Source organism: Pipistrellus hanaki (assembly GCF_964339955.1).
Source record: "Pipistrellus hanaki genome assembly, chromosome: 2".
Lineage (NCBI taxonomy): Eukaryota > Metazoa > Chordata > Mammalia > Chiroptera > Vespertilionidae > Pipistrellus > Pipistrellus hanaki.
In genome coordinates, this window is record NC_140504.1 from 156,651,666 (window position 1) to 156,676,114 (window position 24,449).

The window sequence follows — 24,449 nt, forward strand, 5'->3', positions numbered from 1 at the left end:
AAGTCCCTCCCTACTGGCCCCAGGGACGGACCTGATGGCTGGCCAAGTTGAGGAACCCTACCTGTGCACGAATTCATGCATCAGGCCTCTAGTATTAACATAAAGTCTCACAGCAAAGAAACTATTGAATATCCTTTTGAATATTGAATATAGGTTTCAGGTGTGTGGGTTTCTATGTTACAAGATCTATATATTGCACTGTGTGCCCACCACCCAAAGTCAAATCTCCTGTCTCCTTGTATTAGGACCGCTTTTTCCCTCCACTCCTTTCCCTCTGGCAATATCCATACTGCTGTTTGTGTTCACGAGTTTCACTTTTATATCCTACATATGAACATAGTTCTTAGCTTTTTCTGACTGACTTCTTTCACTTAGCATAATGTTCTCAATGTCCATCCATGTTGTTGCAAATGGAGCTATTTCATCCTTTCTTATGGCTGAGTAGTATTCCATTCTGTTTATGTACCACATCTTCTTTATTCATTTCTTTATCATAGGACATTTTGGTTGTTTCCATGTCTTTGCCACTGTGAACAATGCTGCAGTAAACATAGGGGTGCATATCTCTTTTTGAATACATGATTGAGAGTTTTTTGGGTATATATCTAGGAAAGGGATTGCTGGGTTGTATCGTAGCTCTATTCTTAATTTTCTGAGGTATCGCCAGGCTGTTTTCCATAGTGGTTGTAACAGTCTACATTCCCACCGGCAGTGAATGAGGGTTCCCCGTTTTCCACAACATTTCCGACACTTGTTATTGTTTGTCTTATTGATAATGGCCACTCTAACAGGTGTAAGGTGGTGTCTCATTGTAGTTTTGATTTTCATTTTCCTAATTGCCAGTGAGATAGAACATCTTTTTTTATTTATTATTTATTTTTATTGATTTCAGAGAGGAAGGGAGAGAGAGATAGAAACATCAACGATAAGAGAGAATCGTTGATCGGCTGCCTCCTGCTTGCCGCCCCCTATTGGGGATCAAGCCCACAACCGGGCTTGTGCGTTAGTTATTATTCCTGTATGGGAATTGAACCATGACAGCCTGGTTCATAGGTCATGCCAGACGGGTTGGACATCTTTTCATATGTCTATTGGCTGCTCATATATCTTCTTGGGAGAGGTGTGTTACATTTTTTTTTGTCTCATCAATCTATTTGGCAGTCAGCTGAAGCCTCTTTCTCTTGGAATAAGAGGATATATAATAAAATGAATAAGATTATAAATCAGCCGAAACCGGTTTGGCTCAGTGGATAGAGTGTCAGCCTACGGACTGAAGGGTCCCGGGTTCGATTCAGGTCAAGGGCATGTACAATACCTTGGTTGTGGGCACATCCCTGGTAGGGGGTGTGCAAGAGGCAGCTGATCGATGTCTCTCTCATCGAAGTTTCTAACACTCTATCCCTCTTTCTTCCTCTCTGTAAAAAATCAATAAAATATATTAAAAAAAGACTATAAATCATTCACTAAAAAAAAAAAAAGACTATAAATCATTCACTGATTTGCTAGAGAGGAGCTGTTCTCTGGTTCATCTTTAGTTGCTGCAGACTGGAAATGTTCTGTGGGGAGTGTTGTAAGGTGGGGAATGGTGTGGGCAGTGGAGTTAGGACAGTTTCTGGGGGCAAGTGCTTAATTTCTCTGTCTCAGTTTACTCATCTATAAAATGAAGGTAATAATAGTACCTATCTTATAAGGCTATTAATAGAATTTAGTCTTTATATTTAAAGCACTTAAAATAGTGACTATATAATCAGGGGTCTTCAAACTACGGCCTGCGGGCCACATGCAGCCCCCAGGGGAGTCTGATCCTGCCCGCCAGGTTTTTTGGGCAGTGAGCGCAGCCAAGGTGTTACAGTAGGAATTAGTAGTTCATATAGTCTGGCCCTCCAGCTCTCTGAGGAACCGTGATCTGGCCCCCACTTTAAAAAGTTTGAGGACCCCTGCATATAAGTGACCAGTAATGCTATCTGCTTCTCTAGTAGTATCATTTTTATCATCTTACTGCTAAAGATGATTTACAATTTCTGTGAAGTTCATTATTCAAAGATTTTGCATGCATTTTATAATTAATCTTCAATGAAGGAAAAAAAAATCACCTGACAACAGTACCCATAATTAAACTTTTTTGGTGCATAGTGCAGAATGTGGTGCATCCTTTGTTAGTGTAGATGTAGAATGTTTGCTTTATTTAGTATGCTCTTATTCTCAAAACCTAGAAAACAGAATATTAGAAGAAATGCTGTGGAAGGAAGTGTGGTTATGGGTGAATGGCTGACTTACAGGATTTTTATTTTTACTGTGACTTAAATAGTTCCTTTTGAGAGTTTTAGCAGATAAGATCACGAGTTCCAGTCACAGTCCTGTGACTTTGGGAAAATTAAAAACTTTGCCATTTAGTTGAAGCCGGTTTGGCTCAGTGGATAGAGCGTCGGCCTGCGGACTAAGGGGTCCCAGGTTCGATTCTGGTCAAGGGCATATACCTTGGTTGCAGGCACATCCCCAGTGGGGGGTGTGCAGGAGGCAGCTGATCGATGATTCTCTCTCATTGATGTTTCTAACTCTCTATCCCTCTCTCTTCCTCTCTGTAAAAAATCAATAAAATATATTTTAAAAAGTTTGTTGTTTACTTAGTTACAGAAATGGGGCTATTTAGACTACTATGCTTAATTTGAATATTGAATGAGATAACATATGCAGAGAGCATAACCTGTTATTGATGACCAGAAATGGAGAGAGAGAGAGAGAGAGAGAGAGAGAGAGAGAGAGAGAGAGAGAGAGGGAGAGGTGTCAATGATGAGAGAGAATCATTGATTGGCTGCCTCCTGCACGCCCTATAGGCTCTGGGGATGGAACCCGAAACCTGGGCATGTGTCCCCACCAAGGATTGAACCTTGACCTTCTGGTTCATATATCGATGTTCAACTACTGAGCTATATCGACAGGGCTGGTATTTCATTTTTGCATGTAGCTATTATGTTCATCCAGGCATAGTTTCTCTCTTGGATTTTGCCTAATTCTGGGTCATTCTCACATTTGTCAGCAACCTGTTTCCAGTAACAGACACCAAGCTGGCACTATTGCTCCAGGCTGAGTGGAATTCATTTGGTACCACTTCCTTTGGTCCATATACCACTCCTCCATCATCTTCTGCCCCTTGCCTGGAAAATTGCCTGCAGATCCCAGAGAGCACTGATGGGATATGGTTGACCTCGCTCTTCATTTGGTCTTTAGACTCAGATATTGTCAGTAAACTTAGAGAGTCAGGCACCTTCATGTTGGAGATCTGGTAGTAACCCTGAGACCATGATTAAGTCATTTCATGCTTTTGTGCTTTGTTTTATTTATCCATAAAATGAAGGTCCTTTGTAGGAGTTTGAATGTAATGTCTTATATCTGAGGTCCCCTTTCCAGTACTATTCAATAGTTTCTCTGAGAGGAGCAGAGGACTCTGAAAGGAGGCAAGTTTTTTTGTTTGTTTTGTGTTTTTGTTTCTTTGTATTCTAACAAAGGGAAATTTGAAATAATAGTTGACAAATTTTTTTTTTCTCCCTAAAATACAAGATATATAATCTTCATTTTACCTTTCATTTCTGACATTATCAGAGTGGTAAATATTTAAGCCTCAATGAAAGCCCCAAATGGAAGAAAGTTAAGTAATGTTGCATTTTTTTATTTTAAAATGTTTTCAGAGTAAATTTATTTCAGATGTGGCTGTAATTAAAGTATATTATTGACTCTTTTAATCTTTTAGGGATGAATCATTTTGGGAGAACCAACTTTTCTAGGTCAGTGGAAGTTATTTCTATAATTAGTGTATTTAAAAAAACTTTTACTTTGATGATAAAGTTCAAAAAATATATTTGCTATGCCTTTGCCATAAGTACAATATATTTTTATTTATTGATCAGATTTATATATGAACAAAAACAGTTATGCTGTGCTTATAGGGTCATAGCAAGGTTTGGAGTAGAAAGTCTTAAAGTCCAAACTTTAAATTTTAGTTTTGCTGCTTATTAATAACTGTTATGTTGGAACACCAAACCCCTCTTAACCTTACTTTCCTCAGTTTTAAAGAAATCGGGAGTGAGAAACTTGGTATAAAATAGAGCTTCCATGAACGATAACTCTTAAGATTATTATGATAGGGAAGTCCCCCAGGATCTAATGAGTTGTATATACACAGTGTATTTTCATATTAGTTACTTTTCAACTAAAATGCTTGTGCTTTCTGTTGTTTTTCTGTCAAGTTTCCTGTTTTCACTTTAAAAAAAAAAATTTTTTTTTTTTTTACAGAGAAGAAGGGAGAGGGATAGAGAGTTAGAAACATTGATGAGAGAGAAACATCAATCAGCTGCCTCCTGCACACCTCCTACTGGGGATATGCCCGCGACCAAGATACATGCCCTTGATGGGAATTGAACCCAGGACCTTCAGTCTGCAGGCCAACGCTCTTATCCACTGAGCCAAACCAGTTAGGGCTTTTTTTCACTTCTTGAAGCAACCAATATGCGTGTGTGGTAGGGCCACTTCCCATAGGATCTATAGGTTTGTAGGCATCTGGTCACTCTTATTTTATACACAGTTGAAAAGGCCTGTTAACGTGTAATCTTCTTGAGTATCTTTGTGAAATTTCTGCAGCATTTCCTTTGGTGAACTCTTATTTTATGTGTGTTCCAAAACAGTGAAGCTCAGCAACATTAAAATTTAAGTGTGCATTTGCATACTGGTCTTTATTTAGAAAGGAATAGCATTGAGCAACCCAGTAGGGAGACGCATAGTCCCAGGTTGTTTTTCTCTTATTTCCTCTTCTGCTTTTATTGACTCGTCATAGCACATCTGAGTTTCAGAGTAAAGATTGAAACCATGTGGTTTTTCTGAGTGTTGTTTTTTTTTTTTTAAGCCTTGAGTGGGATTATATCCATGACCTTGACTTTATAAATTACGCATCGAATGTGTGCCTAATTCTTGTGCTTTGTTTGGTAATATCTCTATTCAAACGTGAGGAAACCAAGATTTGGGGAAATTACGCATCCTATTTATTTTATAAACGAGTAACTCTTGTCTTGACTTAAAAGCTCATGCTTTTTACCACTAGACCAGCGTTTTTCAACCGCTGTTCCGCGGCACACTAGTGTGCCGCGAGATGTTGCCTGGTGTGCCGTAGGTGCAGACAAGACAAGAATTTTATAATTTTTCACTATTTTGTTTACTTAATATTTCATAATAAAGTAATTATAAAATACTTTCTTTGTGTTTATTTGATTCCTATTCAAGAGAATTACTTTATATATAGTCAATATAGGCACAGAGTTAAATTTTTTAACATTTTCTAATGGTGGTGTGCCTCGTGATTTTTTTCATGAAACAAGTGTGCCTTTGCCCAAAAAAGGTTGAAAAACACTGCACTAGACCATGCTATATGTTACTTTCAAACTAGTGACTCTTAACTTTTGCAAACTGTGAAGCTCTTGTGATCCTGGGTGGATGTGTTGGAGTTGGGATTAGGTAGATTTTTATACCGTATTTTTCGGACCATAAGACGCACCGGACCATAAGACGCACCAGTTTTTAGAGAAGGGAAATGAAGAAAAAAAGATTCTGAAACAAATAGTGTCCTAAAATATTTTATGTGCATTAAAACCCAACATCACAGTCATAAACACATGTAATCAACCCTGTAAAGTAAACAGCAGCATTTAGAACCATTTTAGAGCCGGGCAAGCACACAGAGACCACACAGAGCTGGGCAAGTAAAAAAACTTTTTTTTTACAGTATATGTGTAGGCTATATTTGGACCATAAGACGCAGGGACTTTCCCCCCCCACTTCTGGGGGGAAAAAGTGCGTCTTATGGTCCGAAAAATACGGTACTTCTTCCCTTGTCCTATGTAATGAGCCATAAGCTGCCATCTACTATCCCCAACTGCATAGCCACTGTTAGAGGTATGCTCATATGTATACAGTCATGCAAAGATCTGTTGCTTACAAATCATCTGGCATCCCCCTACCTCTAGAAAAGAGGATTGGTAGCAGCCAGAACAGTGAGCCATGAGGCAAGGTTATCTTAGAGCAAAATATGTTCTCAGATTTTCTAATAGTACTAGTAGTGCTGTAATCACATATGAGCCAACAAAGTACCTATGAAAAGAATGCTAGATGAATCTTCAGTTTCGTTAAATTAATTTCTTTAATTATTAAATAGTTAGTTATAGCATTAAGTAGGAATGCCAGGGGAGGGTAAATGCCCAGGATTCTGTTCTGGGCACTAGAAAGGATGTCCTGAGATAGGATAGTATTACCATCTACCTCTGTTCCCATCACATTCTTGTGTAGACATAAAATATTAAGAAGAGGGACTTCATGAAGCAGCATTAGTTTTTCAGTTTCTTTGGTAACAAACTCTTAATTTTAGCTGAGAAACGTGAAAGTATATGGTCTGGTGTTGAGAAAGAGTTTACTTGCTACTTCCATTCAGAGCCAATATGGTTTTGGACTTCATATAAATGGTCCAGGTGTTGAGGGAATTAGAGAAGATAGTTCTGGTGATGAGGGAAGTGGAGCAGTAATGTCCAGTTGAAATATGTCCATTAAGCTCAAACTAATCAGATCATCTGTGTGTCTTCATAAAAGGCTGATGGATGATCTTGGGCCAGGCCTTCACTTAGTTCATGTAATAACATATTTTATGTGTTCCAAAACCATGAAACCTAGCATCATTAAAACCTAAGTATGCCTGGCTGGTGTGGCTCAATGGATTAGCATCAACCTATGAACCAGGTTATGGTTTGATAACCGGTCAGGGCACATGCCTGGATTGCAGGCTTGATCCTCAGTAGGAGGCATTCAGGCGCAAACTGACCAATGATTTTCTTTCATCATTGATGTTTCTATCTCTCCCTCTCCTTTCCTCTCTGAAATCAATAAAAATATATTAAAAAAATAAAAAGATAAAAATAAAACAACAAGAAAAACGCCTAAGTGTGTATTTGCATACTGATCTTTATTTAGAAGGATTCAGATAAGCACAAGTGCTTCTGGGTTGTTTTTTTCCTAACTAGGTTTAGTTTTTAGCCAGGGAAAGATTTTGCTGCTATCGCATTATTACTAGCCAGTAGTTAAAAAGAACCTTTATGTTACTGATGGAAAGGGAAGACATAAAATCACACAATGCATCTAAAAATTTTGATTAAAATTGTTTATAAAGGGCCGTTTCTTATGTCTTTGTATATAATTGAGCTTAAATTAAAAAATAACAATTCTAGATTGACAGGATGTTGCAAAGATAGTACAGAGAGGTTCTGTGTTAATTGAACTTTACTATAAGTGTGAAGTGCTTTACTCTCTAATTTAAAAGGCTTCAGATTTATGGAAAAACTTTCCAAGAAAACTATACTCAGTGTTGAGTCACTGAAACCTCTTTTGAACTAGTTTTCTGAGTGACTACAACTGAAATAATGACTGAAATCTCAATGGTGCTAGTCAGGACAAGGACTACGACAGTGTCATAAAAATGAAGTGGTTTCATTTGAAGCCAAAAGCACCATTAGAAGGAGATGAGTGCCTGGACCCTACAGCTTGGACCTCTTGCTCTTTTGAGCTTCCTGTAGGTGCTTGAGGTTTTGCAAATGGTCCCAGTAGCTCTGAAGGGACAGTTGTCAAAGTAACAGGTGGTGGAGGCTGGAAGCCAGCTTGGCAGCCAGTCAGTTCCCCAAATAGCCAAGGTTGCTCAACCTTGACAAGGTTCTACAGACCAAACAGGGAAAGCAGGGAAAGGTGTGTGTGTGTGTGTGTGTGTGTGGGGAGGGGGGGGGGGGGCGTGCGGAGGGAGGGGGAGGGGAAAGGGGGAGGAGGGAGGGAGGGTAGGAGGATCAGCCCCATACAGATATTTGATTTTTTTTTTTTTTAAAGCAAGTCATTTAAAGGATTTTCTAAAAATGGTCTTAGGCACTTAGGATGAATTAAAATGCACTGCTAGTTTGTGTTCTTATTCATACTTATTTGAAATTGCCATCTTTGTAGGTTAAGAGCCAAGGATCAAAGGTTGGAAGTTTCATATGGTTCAACCTAATGTTTTATGCTGTCGCACTGAAAGTTCTTGTGAATGTGGAATAGCATGTTTTCAAGGTACCGGCTCTACCTCTTCATTTATGGAGGAAATATAGCACTTATTAAGTTGAGGAATTAACCTAATCCTTTGAACAATCCGGGGTAAGCCCTAGTATTTACTCTCATTTTAAGATCACAGTGAGTGAGTGTGCTGGGCTCACACCCAGGCAGTCTACCATGAAGTTGTGTTGCTTCTCAGCACTTTTATTTGGCTCCACCTGTCCAGTCATACCTGTGAAAGTCCTGGGTATCTGAGCAGCTGATGGACGAGTGATTTAGGTGTGTCTCTTTGATTTCGTGGGGGGAAAGAACTTAATTTTCCCCTAAAAATGAATGAATTTTTCCACAATACAGTTTAATGGGCTTAAGGATACTCTTGCAGTTTTTAGGCCTCTGGAGTTGGGGGAAGGTAGAGACTTGTTGGCTCTGATAATGAAAATGGAGGTGATTATGGCCTTGGAGGAGGAGGGTGAATGTTTATTTGGTAGAGTCCATTGTAACCTTGAAATACTGTGGTTATCTAATAACTCACCGCCTCTCCTCTGTGTTGTTTAACCTCGTGGATCTTGAACATGGACAGAAAGGAAGTGACTCAGCCTATAAGTGAGTTTTATTTAGAAATTGCTCATTGGCCTCTTACTTGCTGAGCCCTGTGTTGACACTGGTGTCGTAGGGCTGGGGGTTAGGAGACTGGATCCCATGGGAAGTGAAGTGGGGAGAGTCTTTGAGGCATCTGTCTTTGGGCCACTTTTCCTGGGTATTGAGACACTTAACAGTGGTCTGTTGTAGGATGGCCCTCCCGGGTCCTTTCAAGCCACACTCCAGCCTTTCCTGATTTATTTGTACATTGGTTATTGCTCCGACATTCATTGAACAAAATTGTAAAGGCTCACACGGGGACTTTTGCTAGTCTTCTCCCTTACCATCAGAAATGAGCCATTGTGGTTGCAGTTAATTCTGTCATCAGCTTCTCAAGAATTCTGTCACAGCAGGAAGGTCTGGACAGACAGCAAGTGACTGCCAGAGACCTAGATGACTGTCTGTTCAGACTGAGTAGGAGGAAAGGACAGGTTGTTGGAGACTTGGTTTAAAATGAATTATCAGTCTTCCTGGTTTCATCCTCTGATGGGCAGAGGGAGGAAAAAGTCAGAAATCAATTTTGTAAATTGAACCGGGTTCAGCACGGCCAGGGGAGAACCTGAGGAGGGGCCGTCAAGGATTGAAGAAAACAGACAAGAGAATACAGTTGGGGCTAGGTAGGATCACTGTGCCTGGATGAGGAAACAGTGACCCAGCCTGTAAGCTGAAGCTTTATTTTATATAGTCAGACCACACAAAGCAAAACAACATGTTTACAATGTTCTTGCGAGTTTCAAATCTATTTTGTTACTCAAGCCTTGTTATGGCAGCACTTGGCTGCACCTCCCACAACCCATTAGCTACCTAGGAACAAGGAAGGACTGTAAGGTCAAGCTTAATTGTGCTAGCAGGGCTCTGACTTCCCAGTTGGGACTTGTATGTGGCTCTGCCACAGGTCAGTCCCAGGCTTGACCCTGTAGCTGCCCCATATAGTGAATATTTTTAACACCCTACAATCTGATGCTGTAGTTTGATTACGGTGGATTGAAAACCAGCTTAATTTGTTTGGTGGTGTCATCCCCAAATACGCCAGCTCCCATCTGCATTTCCGTTCCTCTTTCTAGAGGCCAGACAGGGAGAAGCTCCCTCATTCCTGTGTTAGAGGATCCAGGAGGGTATTGAAAAAACACCCCCGGGGCTGGGACTATATTGGTCTTCAAGGAAGTCGATTTCATAAGTTGGTCATAAATATTTCTACAGACTGCTATGGCCTTGGGAACGCTGGATGGTCCTTCTGGGGGATAGTCATTCTTCCACTGAGTACCCACTATGTTCTAGGCACTGATTATGAGAAAAAAGAATGAATAAAACCAGCGTTCGCCCCTGGTAGATGGTATTTACAATGCAAAGAATGCTAAGGTTATAATGATGTGCTTCACAAAGTCCTGTGGAGGCACAGAGAAGAGAATGACTCCATTTGTTTGCGGAAGTCAGGAAGATCCCACAGGAAAGGTGAGAATGAAACAGTTCTCCAGGTCCGATAGGTGGGAAAGCTTTCAGGAAAGTCTCAGGAGGACAAAGCCTTGGAAACAGTCAGGGTTGAGGGGACACTCATGTGGTCCCTACACATCTCATTGGTAACTGGAATGCCAAGCCATTCATATTCTGTTTTTTAACTCATTGTTACATGAATTCATCACGATGAGTCACTGCAACTTTGTTTGCACTGATGCCAGGTACTGCTGGTGAGAAAACACCTTAGCTCTTTACTGTCTGGTTCCTTTGGGTATGGCTGCCCCTAGCCAGCCCTTTGCTTTCACTTCCTCAAAAACAGCCTCGTCTGTTGTGCCTTTGTGTATTTTATTGAGCAAGTTTCTTAGGACCAAACTCGACTTTGGAGTGCTACCTTTTGGGATCCCACTGAAAGCCTTCCTCGCTGATCTCAACCAGGGGCCAGGAACAGAGGCTGCTTTTGGCCCTTCCCCATTTCCCCGTGTGTTCTCTGGCCGCCTCAGATACCCCTGTCCTTCCTGGGGCTTGGTCAGCATTTGTCTTTCCTCCTGTTTATGACTGCTGATAGTGTCTGGGTCACTTTCTGCCAGTTCCCCAGTTCCAGAGGTGGACCTGTGAGTTAGGACCTTGCCTCCGTGCCTTGTTAATGTGTTTGTGTTAACTGAGCGTGTCCATCCTTACAGAGTAATTGTACACTCTGAAGTGCCTAGAAATTCTACAGACCGAGACCAGTTGGAATGATTCAAAGCTAGTCACTTCAGTGTGAAACCAAGTGAGCCTAAGGGTAAACCCAAGGATTCTTTGAAAGCAGAAACTTCCTTTAGACCAGCGTGTCTGATGAAGCAAATAGATCACCTTTGTGGTCTACCCTGCTCTGTTGTCAGAGACACAAGGATCCTTAGAGGTGAATTCTGGCCCCGCAGTTTTGTGGAGAAAGTGCGATAACGCAGCCTGAGAAGGAAGGGCGTCCAGCGTGCCCTGTGACTGTCTTTTGAAGAGTGAGCGTCAGTCAGCATGTTTCCCGAACAAATGGAGAGGGGAGGATGCAGGTGGGAGGTGGTAATGTCCTTTGGCATAACAGCTGTGGAAGGCCTTTGGGATCCTGCTTTTAAAGTGGCGTTGTGCAAGTCCCTCCGAAGTCTCTTCCCTTCCCCTGGCAGTAAGTACAGAGACGGATACTCACACTTACACAAAGATTACTCAGGGCTGAAAAGGGCTGCACGTGCCAGTGGTTTTGCTGAGCTGGAGATTGGTCAGAGCCCAGGTCTGGATAGCGGCCATTGTTATTAAAAGTAACTTCCTGAGACCAGGGATCTAGGAATTTAGAAGTTCAGAGCAGAGGGGTGGGAGCCCTATGTTATCCCTCTTACCAGACAAGGGAAGTGTTGCAATCGCTCCAGAACTTAGAGTAAAACTGAACTTCTTTGCACCCGGGTTTACTCTTTAATAAAATGGGGATAACGGTGGTTAAGACCTTTATGCACTGGTTCAGAATTAAACGAGTTGTTATAAGTTTTAGCATGATGCCCGATTTCCTCTAGCTAACACTGATGCACTGTTATTTGAGATTTCCCTGAGTTGCAGTATTTATTTTTAATACATAAATCCTTCTATGGCTTTAGGCTCCATCCAAAGTGGCTTAAGAATTCTTACTGGGAGGAAGAATCTTCGAACTGGGGTGTTTTTTTTTTTAATTCCCTCCCCTTGCTTCATCCTACCCTTGGTGCAGGGCAGGGAGAGGGCAGTCAAAGGTCAGTGGAGGACAGAGATGTGTAGTCAAAGGCGGAGGCATTAGCCTGAGCTACTTAACTTCCTGGCACAGAGTTGGGCCCTCAGGATTATTTGATAATGGACTCCATTATCCCATTTTTACCAATTAGAAAAATGCCACTGCGTTACTATTAGGAGAAGCTGGACACAGTTATATGAGAACTCTTTTTATATTCATTCAAAATAAAAAGTTTTTAAAATTTGGGGAAATTGGCAGTAGTTCAATGTGTTATACAGTTTCAAGATGAAAACAAGATTTATATAGTTAACAGTACTATAAATTACACTTAAAATAGTTAAGAGGGTTAATTTATGTTAAGTGTTTTTTACCATAATAAAGAAAAAGAGGGGGAAAGGCAACAAAAAGTTGAAAGAAACCCTAACAATAGAGCTGGCCTGTAGCACCATGCCAGGCACATAGTAGATGCTTAGTAAATGCTTGTTGAATACAAAAGGGAGTGAGTTAGGTTTGAACCTGACCCTCACACTTCCTAGGTAGGTGACCTTTGGCTAAATTATTTATTTTATGGTCTGCTTTGCAATAAAATGTACCTTATAGTGTGAGCATTGAGATTAAAGAACCTCACTAGCTCTGGCCAGGTAGCTCAGTTGGTTAGAGTGTTCCGATATACTAAGGTTGCACGTTCAATCCCCAGTCAGGGCACATAAGAATCAACCAGTGGATGCATGAATAAGTGGTACAAGTCAGAGCTTCTCTCTCTCTTTCAAATCGTTTTTATTTTTTTTAATTTTTAAAAAGAACTTACCAGAAGGTGAGCACACAGTGCAATATACAGATGATGTATTAAAGAATTTACACTTAAAATTCATATGTTATTATTAACCAATGTCACACCAGTAAATTAACAACAACAAAAAACCTTACCAGAGGATCCAATATATAGTAAGTGTCCCAAAATGTAGCATAATAAGTGCAAGAGAGATGATAATGTGTGTTCACCCTTTCTATTCCATTGCAAACTCTTATGAATTTGTTATTGCATAACTGACTATTCCTCTGTAATAAGAGTAGGAGCCCAGCAGCTATCCCTGAGATTTGCCTGACATTTAATCGAACATGTGTGTAGTTGTAGACTTGCTTGAGCAATTTTAAGGGAGCAAAGTATAGATAGGCCTGAATTAAAAAAAAAAAAAAAAAAAAAAAAAAAGAATTCTAGCTTCCTTCAGAATCAGTGCCTTATTTACAAGAAGTTTAATTATAAGCTCAGAATTGATGTGAGAAGGTTTATTCCAAGGTCTGCAGAAAGAAAATAAGAACACATTGATGATCTTCAGTGGGTTAAAATTTGCTATAAAATTGAATTTGTGGGGTTTGTTAAAATTTCAAAGATTGTTAAAATTTTGCTTAAAGGGGGAATTTCAGTAATTCCCCCCCCCCCCCGAATTTTATAGCATTCAGAACCTTTTAGTTACTTAGAACATTGCTTGAAAATGACATAGTTTATTTAATGTGTTACATAGTACAGCTTCATTCATTTTATAAAGAGTGAAATTGAGGCCTAGGAGGAAAAGCGACTTTTCAAAAGTCACTGCAAGTTATTGGAAAAGCTAAGAGGAATACTTGCGTCTCTTTATGCTTCTCTATGCTGTTTTTCTCTGCTGAACAGTTAGGATTTACTCAGGGGTCAGGAAGCCGGGAAACTGAAGCAGCCTTCTCTCCCTCTGTGTGTGCAAGTGTATAGATGTATGAATGCACTCCTGTGTACCCACTCACATGGAACGCTGTGAGAGCTAGCCTCAGGTAAGAGGGTGAAGTTTGGGGTCCCCAGACTGAGCTTGCCATTCCTGGCTGTATTCCTTGTTCTGAATCTTTCTCACCAGCTCTTTGCTGCACGAAAACAGTCTTCTCAGGCCTCCACTTTCAGGCTTCTCTGCTCTGACAAGAAATAGTAGCTCATCTGATAAACTAGTCTGAGTTAAAAAGTGTTAGTGACCTAACTGGCTACCCCTCCCTGCTCTTGTTATTATCAAAAGCTTCGCAGGGAATAGAATTCTTTCACCCCTTAGTGGCTGTTTCAATGGCACCTGGAGATTGGGAGGGTGTTCTTAATAGTCAGTGCCTTCTATGCCATTAAAATCCCACGGTGCAGGGGCTCAGCCTTAAGAAATAAGACTGATCTTTCTCAGGGCTGCTACTGACCTGTATGTTACCTTTTTAAAAATTAGAAAACAGCCGAAACCGGTTTGGCTCAATGGTTAGAGCGTCGGCTTGGGGACTGAAGGGTTCCGGGTTCAATTCCGATCAAGGGCATGTACCTTGGTTGCGGGCATATCCCCAGTAGGGGGTATGCAAGGGGCAGCTGATCGATGACTCTCTCTCATAGATGTTTCTAACTCTATCTCTCTTCCTTCCTCTCTGTTCAAAATCAATAAAATATATTTAAAAAAAATTAGAGAACAGTGCCTTATCTGGGTGTGGCAGCCCTGCACCAGGGAGCAAGGCCAGGCTAGCAGATGGCAGGCAGGATTTCAGCCATCACTCCCTCACTTCAGGTGGGCTCTCTTGGCACCATGCCCAGGCATATACTGTAGTCTTGATCCTGCCTACTATCTTCCATTCAAAAACAATGGCTTTATTGTTTTGCAGTATACAGAGAACATGCAGATTTGCTCACTGTGGGTGCTTAACAGATGTTTTGGTTGATTGATTATTCAGAGTTGACCAAATATGGAAAATAGCATTTTGCAGGTGGACACCTGTTTTCATAGCCGCAGTGACCATCCATGCATTAACTTAAGGATCCCATTTATTAATTCAGTAGATGCTTCTTGAGCATTTATTGTGTAGAAGGTGGCAGGTACCAGCAAATACTTATATGCCAGAATCCTGGCTAGACTGAAGGAGATACACTGATGAGAAGGGTAAGGAGCTGGTGTGTGAAGAGCAGTCAAGGCAGCTTGAACAAAGATGAGTAGTAGTTTGATATATTTAAGGACCTCAGAGTATGGACTCGGAGCAAAATGTGAATCAGGGCTTGAGGCAGCACTGACAATAACAATAGCAAACACTTATTTAGCCTATACTATATGCCAGGCACTGTGCTGAATGCCTTCCCATATATTAACTATTTTAATGCTGATGATAATGCTGTGAATTCTTATTATTATCATTGTTTCACAGATGAGGAAACTGAGGCACACAGGGCTGAGTAACGTAAACAAAATTTCACAGCTGGTATATGATAGAGCAGAGATTCAAATAAAGGCAGTCTGATTTCAGACTGTGCTTGTATCTATTATGCTATAGGGCTAGTGGAGGCTGGATCATGCCAGGCCTCGGTAGCGAAATGTAAGTAGACCTTACATTTAGTGGTGATACTGGTATTGGAAATAGTATTGTGGGAGGATACAGGAGCAAATCTATATATATAAAAGCCTAAGTGATGGTCCCATCGTTCAACCATCTGACCAGTAGCTATGACGCGCAATGACCACCAGGGGACAGACACTCTGACCAGTAGCTGTGATGTATACTGATCACTAAGGGGCAGATGCTCAACGCAGGAGCTAAGGAGCGACAGCAACTTTGCAGAGTGCTGTCTCCCACTCCGGGACCCCTCGGGATGTTGGACTGCTGGTTTCCGCCCAATCCCTGCAGGCTAGGCCGAGGGACCTCACCTGCTGGAGGTTCTCGCTCACTCCACAAATGCCCTTCAAGCCCCGGTGCTGCCCCAGGTGTGGCTGGCTAGGGAGGGATTGTGGGAGGTTGGCTCCAGGTGTGTCCAGCCCTTCTTGCCCAGTCCTGCACCGCAAGCCACCTTCTAATTAATTTCCTTTCAGTGTGCATGAATCCACGCACCGGGCCTCTAGTAAGGAACTAAAGCTCTAGGAAAGGGTCACGTGTCCTCATTACTGAGATGTAAGGAGGAGTGGGGTAAGAGGCCTGAGAAAAGTTCTTTGAAGGCTCTGAAATGGGGTCAGTCTTTTTCAGTTTGAGAATAAGGAGGGGGAGGGCAGGGGTAGGGAACTTTATTGTAGAACTTGAATTGTGAGTAGGATCCACATATAACAGAGCAGATAGGAGATGCATTTCCTCCAAGCTATCAGATGAGCAAAGATCTAATATTTGTCCAGAGGACGGAAAATAGGGGTTGGGGGCAACAGCACTGGGGATTCCTAAGAGAGAAGCAGGAACCAGGCATAGGCAGAGTGATGATAGGTTGGAGCCAGCATTCCGCAGGGTTTGATGCCATCCTAAAACTTTGAGTTATTATGCATCAGGAAAAATGTGGTATCCTGGTGTCCAAAGTTTGGTTTTGAGATCTAAATTGGGACTCCTTCCAAGCCTCAGATTGGCCACTGGCTGAGTCAGTGAGAGAGAGGAATTTTTTGTTTTGGCTTGTGTGTGACATGCTGTCTGGCTGCCCACCTGGAAGTGCCTGCCCAGCTCCTGGATCCATGCAGAGCAGTGCCACTCCAGTAGAAAGTTCTTTACCCCACTCCTTCCGACAGGGCGTTTTGCAGGTTGTGGCAGACTAAGACTAGCACAGGCTTTGGAGCTGACTACGTCATCTGAGCACTTGGGCGGGAATTAGGGCTCTGATTCCAGCTTTTGACCTTAGGCCTTGTGTTACTGTACAAGGGTCAAAAAAGCATTTAGCACTGCGTGCCTGAAGCACATAGCAAGTGCTCAGATTGCATTGTGTGGAAGGTTCTAAGCACCCACAGGAAGTCTATTTGAACCTACTGATTTCTTGTTCCCTTATTTCTGAGGCTGGGAAGTCCAAATAGTTGGCAAAACTATTAGAATCATGTTGAGATGGAATTTAAAGCTCAGTGGGCCATCATGCCATGATGTGAATTTGCTGTCCTAGTCTTAGGCTGTCATTATGGGGGCGGGAACAACAGCATCCTTTAAAGGAGTGGTCGCCAACTGGTGGTCCGTGACATCCGAAAGGTCGGTGACTGCTATTTTAAAGTGTTTCTGATCACTGTTTTAAAGTGTTTCTGATGGTGAGTGAAATGTCAGCAGTTTTACATTCCAATCCACTAGATGCCGTTTTCCTATTGACTGAAAATATTGATTCTGTTTTTCTGCTACCTAAGAATAAATGGAGGAGTTTCAGAAGAAGCTGACTTCCTCAGACTTATTGAGCACCCGTGTAGGAGCCAAGCATAGTTCTAAGGTCAGTACATGAAACAGAAAGACAATAAGACTTCCCTTGACCTCAAAGCAACACCTGTCCTAGAGCTGGCTGAGTAACTTTCTGTGGGGCTTTGTTGGTTGATGGTGGGGTGGGTACCTGTGGCACTTAGGAGGCATGGCCAGGAATACTAATTTCCTTTAATGTACACAGGGATAGTCCTGTGCAAAGCATTTTGTAATAGCCTATGTGACTTTCAAATGTGTCTCCAGGTATTCTTGTAGGGGGAAAGCCTGTTTTTAATTTTGTGAGCCTAGAACCTAATTTCGTTTTACATAAAGTAGTATTTGCTATACCCTGATTTTTTTTTTTTTTTTAAGGAATGAACTATATAATGTATATATTATATTATACTATATAAATAATATACTATTTTACTTTGTTGGAACTTTACCAAAGGCTGTTCACTATTCTTATAAATCATGCTATCAGTGTTGATATGCTTGTTTTTGTGTTGTCAATAAGAACACATCAGAATATCTGCATTTGTAGTTATTACATTCATGCTTATTCCATTTTGTTAGACTACTTGATTATGTCTTCTAGTGTACTCGTGACAGCAGTTACATGTTGAAATACAGATTCTTATAAATTTCCTTGTTTTTATTTATAGTTTGGACATTATATTGGTTATTTTGAAATTTTGCATGTAAATAGTTTATATTATCTTGGATTTTCATTTCAGGGTAGTAAAGGAAGCATTACAAAACATACCTTAAAAACAAAGAAAAAAAAAAAAAAAAAAAAAAAAAAAAAAAGGAAAGCCTTAGCTGGTTTGGCTCAGTGGATAGAGTGTCTGCCTGTGGACTGAAGGCTCCCGGATTTGGTTCCAGTCAAGGGCACATGCCCAGGTTGCGGGCTTGACCCCCAGTAGGGACATGCTGGAGGCAGACAATCAGTGATTCTTTCTTATCATTGATGTTTCTATCTCTCCCTCTCCCTTCCTCTCTGAAATCAATTAAGGAAAAAAAAAGGGGGGAGTAGACTGTTTAGAATCATTGGCCTAGTGCACATATGTCAAACACAAGGCCCGCGGGCCAAATCCAGCCCGCCAGGCCTTGCAATGTGGCTGTCATCACTGCACTCCGCTGTCAGTTTATGAATTGTCAGTTTATGACTGTTCAGTAAACCATTCGGCCCGCGATTTAGGCTGGATTTTAGATTTTGGCCCCTTCTCTGATTGAATTCGACACCCCTAGCCTAGTGCATTGGCAAGTGCAGATAAGTCTGTAGGGAGAGTTAAAACTCCGTTTTGTTTTAAGTCATGATAGATGTAGCTTCAGTTCTAAACACATTTGAAGAAAGAGTTGTTTATAGCTGGTGGTTTTGAAGTTCTAGAAAATGGGTGTATCTGAATGGATGTGCAGTGGTTACCGTGGTTTAGTCCACAGTACCCTGAGCCTGAGAATCTTAGCCTGAGGGACTCTAATTTGTGTCATAGTCACCACAGCCAACCAGTGGGCGTGTCCCCATGGGAGCTGAACCGTAGCAGTTTTAGGCAGTGCTAGAGGTTTGTTTAAAATGTTTAAGTTGTCTGACAGTGTTGCAGAGTGAGTTTTGCACTTTAAAGCTTCTGCAATTCTAATGAAATGGTATTGTGTAATTGCTTGTGGTCTCAGTGTAGTTTGTAATCAGTGAAAATAATGAATGGGCGGTGAGGCTGGAAGTTAGAGAAACAGAGAACTCTTCCCCTTAAGGTCTTAAATGTTAGGTGTTATGACCAGCCAAATAGTGATTCTGGAAACATAAACTGTTTCATAAAGTGCTAATTGTGTTGTGTCGGTCATTGTAGGCTGGAGTTGATACAGATACCCTGTTTCCCCGAAAATAAGACAGTGTCTTATATTAATTTTTGCTCCCAAAGATGAGCTAGGTCTTATTTTCAGGGGATGTCTTATTTTTCCATGAAGAAGAATACGGTACACATTTATTGTTAAATGAAAATAAAGGAAATTTATTATCTGTATACCGTACGGTAGTACGGTAGTTGTCAACGCAAACCAGACAAACTGTGAATCCTACAGTATCAAGAATTTACTCATTTATTCAATGACAATCATGTCATCATCTTCTGGAACATCATCGTAACAATCCAATTCCTGAATTTCCTGGTGAATTTCTTGTGACTCCATTTCTTTCAGAATCAGTGGACCAAATCTCTCATGTTTAGCCTAGGGGGGCCTTATTTTCGGGGGGATGCCTTATATTTCACAGAAGGAAACCTGTAAGTAGGTCTTATTTTCGGAGGATGCCTTATTTTCGGGGAAACACGGTAGATAATAGTGGAGTGGACCTTGAAGAGAGGAGAGTAGAATATGAAAAAGCTCTTAATTGTTTCTTATCCTGGATTTCCATGCCATTACTAACCAAGTGGTCACATTGGCCTATATTCTGAATTCACATTCATAATGGTTACTAGGTATCTTTTACTTAGTACCTAATGTATAGTTTCTTCTGTGCTTGGTCCTAGGTATCAGTTAGATGAGAGGGAATTGGTATTACAGATGCAGAAACTTGATCTCAGAGACTCAGGTGCCCAGGGCAACATAGCTCCTGAGTGGCAGGGCCATGACTTAAACCCAGGTTTGCGTGATGGCCAAACCACTCCTTAAGGCCTGTGTCATATTGTCATTCTGGAGTGGTGTCATGATCAGTTTGCTTAGTACTCACCATTTTGTACCCAGCCAATAAGGCAAATCTCGTTTGGCCCAACACATGGAGTGTTTTAAACAAAGTTTTTAGCATGTAATTTGTGACTGTATTACAAGTTCCAGCCCAGGTAGTAATTTAGCAACTTAAAACATTTGACAAGTATGGTTAACCAAAAACCTAAATCATACTAAATGTTTGAAGTGGTAAAGGGTAGGCGATATTTTCACATTGTTACTAGTCCTCTTTAAAAAAAAAAAAAAAAAAATGTTTGTAAACTGAGAAGCCTGAGTGGTGCATGTACTGCTGATGGTAGACTAGCTTTGGAATCCCCCTCATTGTGACTTCCTGTAAAACTGACTTAATAAACTGACGGGATTCCAACCCTTCTTGTATAATTAACTAACTGATAATAAGAATACAGAGTGAATTTCCATGTCCCCCAACTAAAATGAAGTTAATTGTAGCTGCTGATAAGACTCTCAGGTTAATGAAAAAACCTTGTTTTCAAACAGGGACGATCTGGCTAGCTATTCTCAAATGACTGACTAGGCAGGACATTTAATAGTATTTTTTCCCCTTCATATGAAACAGTGAAAATGGGACCTAACAACACCTTTGGCTGCCTAGGGAATTTTGGTCACTGAAAGGATGACTGAAAGCTCCATTTCTCAGGAAGGACTGCCAGCTGTCCACATTGCCTGCCAACATGGTGATCGGAGGACAGTCACTTAATCTCTTGCCTCCACTGCATGCTGCAGCTAGCCATTTCTGGTCTGAGGGCAGGCTTCAAAACTTGTCTCCGTAGTTAGGAATGGAAGAGGGACCACATCTGGAGTCAAGCTGACGTGGGTAGGCTGTCTCAGTCCCTAGCCTAGCTGGCCTCTCTCCCACCTCTAGAATTCCTTTTCTGGTCCCCTTTCTAGGCTTCTGAGGTCCTCCAGATCCACTTTGTGAGGAACGAGAAAGAAAGATGGGAACAAGCTTGGATGTAGCCATAGAACCGTCACTGGGCCTGGTTCTAATTTTAGCTTTGTCACCTCTTTGTTCTTTTTTGGAAATAAGGTTCACTCACTAGTGATTTTAGAGATAGGAACAAGTGAGGGATAGTAGCCGTTTTAATACTGGCTTTCTTTAGCTGACACTTTCTTAGAGATGATAACTCCAGCAACCCGAGGTATAGGGGATAAATAGGAAAGAGAGAATGAAGTTTAAGAATCATTTTTATGGTTGACTGTGTTCACAAAAGATTGAACTACTCCCATAAGTTTACAAAGGATCGAACTGCCCCCATAAGTAAAATCTCAAGGGTTTTTTAACTGATTTTATTTTGACCACTTACTTTCTTAAGCCACATCACACAGCAGTTTGGTGAGAAGAGCCCAGGTTTTGGTTTGGGATGACCTGGGCGCAAGTCTCCGTGTCACCACTTGCTAGCTGAATACCTTTGGCGAAGTCACTTAAACACTCGGAACCCTTGTTTCTTCACCTGCAAAATGGGTACAGTACCATCTGCCATAAGCACTCTAGTGGGTCGTTGGAAAGCATTGGGAATCAGCTAAGTGAAAGTGCTTTGTAAACTTAAAAGGGTTCTATAAGCCTGAAGGAGAATTATTGTTAGGGTTTCCGGCATCAAAAGTCTAGGTGTCTGTGCATGGAGAGGTGAGGGGAGTCTCATATTTTTGGCCACTGACTAGAGGTCCAGTATTCCAAAGCCCAGAGAACCTCACTTGGGTTTTTTCCTAATGCAGCAGTCGGGTGCTGGTGTTTGGAGTGTGGCCAGAAGCACACGCTGCACTTACTAAAGGGCTTTGTCACTCTGTAATGTGGGATTACTGGCACCAGAAGACGAAATGATAAAGGAACGTATCATAATATTCAGATATATGAGTCATGCACATTTATGAGTTACTTTAAAAAATGGAATCATATTAGAAATGGGCATGTGTTCAAGTTACATTATTTTTCTTAGCTTTAGCGGTTTTTCAGGCTAAAAGTCACTGCATTTAACTGTCTTAAAGCATAACATTTATAAAAAGCTTTTAAAATGTGACTCCATGTAAAAGCAACTGCATTTGAAACTCTGGCTTTTAATTTCCCCACCAGTAGGACATTAGAGACAGTTTTGATTAGATGCATACTCCTGGATTGCTCTGACTCTTCCTTAGTGAATCAGAAAGGAACATATAACTCCTACAATCCTGTTGGCCTTCAGGAGGTTTTCAAGGTCACTTGTCTTACAATGGGAAAAACTGAGGCCCAGAGGGGTGTTCCCTGACTTGTGTAAGGCCCAAAGCTAGATCATGGCAGAAGCAAGTTTAGAACTCAGTCCACATCAAGCTGCCAGCAGATAGACTCAACCAAGATTGAGTCTCCTTGTTGGGCAAGAAGGCCACCTCCACAACTACCAATTTATCCCATTTAAAATCATGGTTCACTTAGTTTAAGCCACTGTCTGCTGTTCCTGGCCACCCTTCCCCCCCAGGTTTATTCTTAATACCACATCATCTCTTTATGCTTAAAATATTTCTTGACTCATTTAATCAGTTATGATCACAGTGACTTTTATCTTCCATATGGGGCTACTTTTTCATTTATTAGTTGATTCATACTTAGTAATCCTTCTTCTTCTGATTTCATTAATTATTTATCAACAGGCATTTGAGTTCTGACTTTGTGCCAGGCTCAGTGCTAGGTAGGTACTGGGAGTGGAAGGCATTAAATGATAGAAGGACCTCATCTAAGAACTTGACTTTCTCCTGAGAGAAACTGGTGTGCCAATAAGCCCCCTTCCCATTTGACTTAGGGCCATCATTGTGTTTTATAGTAGACCAGAGGCCCAGTGCACGAAATTCATGCATGGGGGGAGGGGTCCCCTCAGCCCAACCTACAGCCTCTCCAAACCAGGACCCCTCAGGGGATGTGCTACTACTGGTTTAGGCCCAATCTCCTAAACCGGCAGTCAGACATCCCTCTCACAATCCAGGTCTGCTGGCTTCTAACTGCTCATGCCTGCCTGCCTGATCACCCCTAATTGCCCCCCGTGCTGGCCTGGTTGCCCCCAACTGCCTCTCCCCCTCCGGCCTGGTTGCCCCTGCTGTTCATTCATTTGGTTGTCCCTCACTAACCCTCCTGCCAGCCTGGTCACCCCACGCAGCCTGCTGTTTGGTTATTACTGTTACTGTGACTGCATCCCGGACAATTTGCATGTTTCTCTATTATTAATATAGATAATGGAAGGCTGAAAGAGGAAACATTCATTAGGAAAAGTAGAGATTATTTTTCTAAAAATTGTTTTCAACCTAGCTAAGGAGACATACATTATGAGTAAATAATGACACAAACTGGAAATAAAAGTCAAGGAGATTATTTTATAGGTAAGGCTTCAGAGGTTGCTGCCATTCAAGATGATCTTTAAAGAATCATAGGATTTGAATAACTAGAGAGGGTAAGTGATTAATAATTAATGGGCATCTAATAAAGATCTTTCATTTATTAGGGACTTTGATTATTTCAGTTCATTTAGTCTTTGGGGAAGCAACTTTTTAAATTGGGGGAAAAAAGAAGCCCTAGCTGGTTTTGCTCAGTGAATAGAGTGTCGACCTGTGGACTGAAGTTTTTTCCCCCTCCATTTTCTGTCTTTAGGAACTCCTTATACCCGGATGTTCAACTTTCTGGATCATAACTCTTAATTTTCTTGTGCTTCCTCTCATTTTCAAGCTGTTCTTTGCAAAGCAATTTCCCAAACTTTATACTCAAATCCTTCTATTGAAATTTTAAAAATAAAGATATAATTTATATAAAGATATAATTTACATACGCCAAGCCCAAGTGTTTATTTCACGCAGTTTTGATAATTGTATACACTCAGGCACCCACCACCCACAACAAAATATAGTAGATTTCCATCAACCTAGAGTGTTCTATTGGGCTCTTTTCCAGTCCTACTTTTCATTTTAATATTTAAGAGTTGCTTTTTCTCTGAAATTTTATTTTGAAAGAATAAAACTTAGTCTTGCTTCATAAATAAAACACATTCCTTTATCTCTCCGAAGACCTTGAAGTTCTTTTTCTCTGTGTAAATAATCTTTGTTTATTCCGAGTTGCTTTTTTTTCTGTCTCTGTCTGCGTTGGAGGCTTTCCTCAGTCATTTGTTGATCTTGGCTGTCTGTTCATGGCTAAACATGAGGGGAAAGCTGAGCGTGTGCGTGGGGCTTGTGAACTTTGAACAGGAACTCAGGGCAGACGAGTGACTTGAGTGGGCCATTTAATTGGGGGACCCCAATATCAGTATCTTTATGTTTGTTCCTGTGAGATGGTAACATTCTTCAGAAAAGAGTTTCAGTCTCTTGCTTGGAGACCGGCTGCCAGAATTTCTAGAGCCATGTGGGAAAGAGGGTGGAGGTTGCAGCATCCACGCCCTCTGCTTTCGTTGTGTGTATAGACACAGTCCGCCTGTCTGTGTGATGCAGTTCCTATGCTTTGCCTGGCATCTCTAGTCCCAGGATCCTCTATCTTATCCTCTCCAGAAAAAAAATAAAAATCTACCTGTGATGCCTTAGCAACTAGCCACATAATAGCCATTTATATTTAAATTGTTAAACATTAAAATTAAGAAGTCAGTTTCTCTTTTGGGCTAGCCACATTTTTAAGCTCTAGAAACCACATGTG

General features: G+C 41.2%; 1 protein-coding gene across 3 annotated transcripts in view; it reads left to right on the plus strand.

The window, feature by feature from the left end:
* Positions 1-24,449, plus strand: part of JAK1 (Janus kinase 1) — a 124,511-nt gene that overhangs the window by 19,505 nt on the left and 80,557 nt on the right. Inside the window, exon 1 of one of the 3 annotated variants that reach the window (XM_084871361.1) lies at positions 17,036-17,111. The exons of the other annotated variants lie outside the window; for them this stretch is intronic. The gene's annotated coding sequence lies outside the window, so the exon portion shown is untranslated. Of the gene's footprint in view, positions 1-17,035; positions 17,112-24,449 lie in introns of those variants that run through there. 3 annotated transcript variants of the gene reach the window in all.